A 3,626-nucleotide genomic window follows, 5' to 3' on the forward strand; every position below is an offset into this window, starting at 1 on the left:
GCTCGCAGTATGAGTCCGAGGACGAAGTAGTCCAGACCGAGTGGGAGGACTTCAAGTACGAGTACGACCCTGTCGCGTACATGGCGAGCATGCGCGTGGAGCCTATGGACTCCGGAGGAGCGGTAATGGGACCGCGAATTCACAGCATGGCTGTGGCCAATGAGCGAGGCATGCGTCATGCATGGCTATACGACGCGAAGGTCCGTAAGATAGAGGACCCGGCAGCGCAGCCACGACGGGCACATGAAGCCCAACGCACATTATGTGCTGAGATACCTATCAACGGTATCAAGGCTCTGGTATTATTCGATTCGGGGTGCACCACCGATTCGATTACCCCAGAATTCGCGTACTTGTGCCAAGCAAGCAGAATCGATCTGCAGGAGCCCGTAGGACTCCAGCTGGGAACTAAAGGGAGCCGCACCAAAATCAATTTTGGTGCGCAGGCGGAAATCGCCTTGGGTGCAGTGCGCAACGTCCACTACTTCGACGTTGTCGACATCGACAAGTACGATGCAATACTGGGCACAGTATTTTGTCGTACGTACGGTATCGTACTAGACTTTGCGAACGACCGCGTTCTGATCGGGAAACAGAGCATTCCGCTCTTCAGGGAGGAAGCCTCCCCGGCCAAGATCGTGAAACGATCCATGAAGGAACCCATTAAATGGGTCCTCGAGAATGGACAAACTGTCCATTAGGGGAGCATGGCGGCCTCCACGAAAGTGGAACCTCCCCAGTCACGCTATGCAAGACCACAGGGGTCATCGGAAGGGGGAGGGGACGGCAATGTAGCTGTAGAAATTCCGGTTCGACATCAAGGGCGAGCCAAGAACAGCTCAGCTCCTGTAATATCTGAACGCATAGTTCCGACGATGCATTCGTCCAGAGGTCCACGACGGGACCGATTCGGATTCGAGGACCCCTATGGGGTCAATGAGTTACTAGATCGCATAGCGCGCGATCAGTGGGAGTATGAGGAAACCCGACGGTCTCATGTTGGATTCGTCATAGACGAGGACGAGGAGAAGGAGTTAGTGAAACTCCGCGAGAGGTGGTACAAGGCCACCGAGGACATAATGCGTCCTGCTCCGGAGGAACTTCCTCCATTCCGAGAGGTGAATCATCGGATTCCCCTCATTGACGAGAAAAAGATATACCGCTACCATCTGCCGCGGTGCGCGGATGCAATCAAAGGTGATCTTATGGCTAAGATCAACCGCTATGTCAAAGCAGGATGGTGGTGACCGGCCACCGTAACGCAAGCGGCACCTTTATTGTGCGTAGCCAAGAAGAATGGCAAGCTGAGGACTGTCGTCGATGCACGACAAAGGAACGATAATACGGTCCACGATTTGACCCCATTCCCGGATCAAGACCAGATCCGCATGGATGTAGCGCGAGCCAGATATCGGTCTAAAATAGACCTGTCGGATGCGTACGAACAAGTACGCATCGTGGCCGAGGATATCTGGAAGACCGCTTTTGCAACGCCCTTCGGGACGTTCGTCAGCGAAGTTATGCAACAGGGCGATACCAACGCGCCCTCGACTTTTCAACGTCTCATGACCACGATTTTCCGTGATTTTATTGGACGTTTTGTACACGTATACCTAGACGATATTTTCGTCTACTCCGACACGCGCGAAGACCATGAGCGACATTTGTCACAAGTGTTCGACGTACTCCGGAAGGCCAAACTCTTCCTCAGTCGCAATAAGTGCGACTTGTACTCGAAAGACCTGGACTGTCTTGGTCATCGTATAGATGACCGCAGGTTGCACGCCGACACCGACAAGATGAGTCGAATACGGAACTGGCGTACGCCACGGTCGTACCATGAGGTACAGAGATTCCTAGGGCTGGTAAACTACCTCGCCCACTTCATGCCTGACGTTACGGCATATACGTCACCTCTTTCTGCGATGGTCCGCAATGACCAGCCATTCATATGGCGAGCACTACACGACAAGTGCTTCGAGGCCATAAAGGCCCTAGCTTGTAAAGTGCCTATCCTTCGGCCCATCGACCCCCGACTACCGGAGCCCATATGGCTCATTTGTGACGCATCCATTTACGGGATAGGGGCCGTGTATGGCCAAGGAAAAGACTGGCAGACCTGTAGGCCTGCAGGATTCTTATCGAAGAAGTTTTCTTCAGCGCAGAAGGCGTACCACACGTACGAGCAAGAGGCTCTTGCCATCATGGAGGGGCTCCTCAAATGGGAGGATAAGCTCCTTGGCCGTCACATTCATATTGTGACTGACCATAAGGCCCTTGAGTTCTTGCAGGGCATCGAACGCCCGAGTCGACGACAGATTCGTTGGTACGAATATCTGGCGCGATTCAAGTACGACATCACGTACATTCCGGGGAAACTCAACAAGGTAGCCGATTGTTTGTCTCGTTATCACGAGAACGACAACTACCACGATGAGGTCCCCGAGTACGACATGGTAAACGCCGACGCGCGTTTGGATCCTGAAGGGGATGACCTACCCCAATCTCGACTCATCGAGATTCGCGGCGGACGTATCTTACGTTGTACTAGGCAGCAATCAGAGCGAGCCGTTCGCCAAGAAGGAGGGCCTCTACCCAGAGACCGAGAGGAGGCACGAGTGTCCGAGGCGGTGCAGTACGCTACGCACCAGCCGAGAACCCCCGAGACGGACGAATCTACGTCCCCCCAGTCGTCTCCGACACTGGCCGAGGCGTTAGCCAGTGGGCCTTCCCTACGAAAGCACGTAGAGTCGGACGAGGCCTTTTGGACGGCCATACGTCAAGGATATTCACTGGACAAGACGTTGTCCAAGGTACTGGACAACCCGGCCGGATTCAGCTCCTTCGCGCTGCGCGACGGTATACTGTACACTAAGAATCGTCAAGACGAAGAAGTCGTCTGCTTACCGCGGGCCCCTTACAAGGGTCGCTCAATACCTGAGCTAGTACTTGATAGGGCTCATACCGCCCTAGGACACCTCGGTCCTCAGCGTACATCGGAGTACGTCCGACGTTGGTTCTGGTGGCCAGCACTCCAAAAGGACGTGGACAAGTTCTGCATTAGTTGTGGTATTTGCCACACTGCGAAAGTGTCCACGAAGCTCCCCACCGGGCTATTGCACAACTTGCCCATACCACGACAGCCGTGGGTATCTACATCCATGGACTTTGTGGGTCCTTTCCCGAAATCTCACGGGTACGATTACATCTGGGTAATCGTCTGTCGACTAACGTCGATGGTTCACTTGATTCCGGTGAACACTACGAACACGGCAGATGAGCTTGCCTTGATTTATTTGCGTGAAGTCGTACGACTTCACGGACTCCCTGAGTCCATAGTGTCTGACAGGGACAGTAAATTCACGTCCAAGTTCTGGAAAGAACTTCATCGCTTGATGGGCGTGAAACTACTCATGTCCACCTCATTCCACCCACAGACCGATGGTCTGTCTGAACGTACAATTCGTTCTATTACCCAGATCCTGAGGACAATGGTGTCCCCTGACCAGCTCGACTGGTATGAGAAGCTCCCTCTCGCTGAGTTCGCGCTGAACTCCGCCACGAGTTCCACCACGGGTTTCGCTCCCTTCGAGCTTAACTATGGATACCTTCCACGGTCTATGAGC

Source organism: Trametes versicolor (assembly GCF_000271585.1).
Source record: "Trametes versicolor FP-101664 SS1 unplaced genomic scaffold TRAVEscaffold_12, whole genome shotgun sequence".
NCBI classification, from domain to species: Eukaryota; Fungi; Basidiomycota; class Agaricomycetes; order Polyporales; family Polyporaceae; genus Trametes; species Trametes versicolor.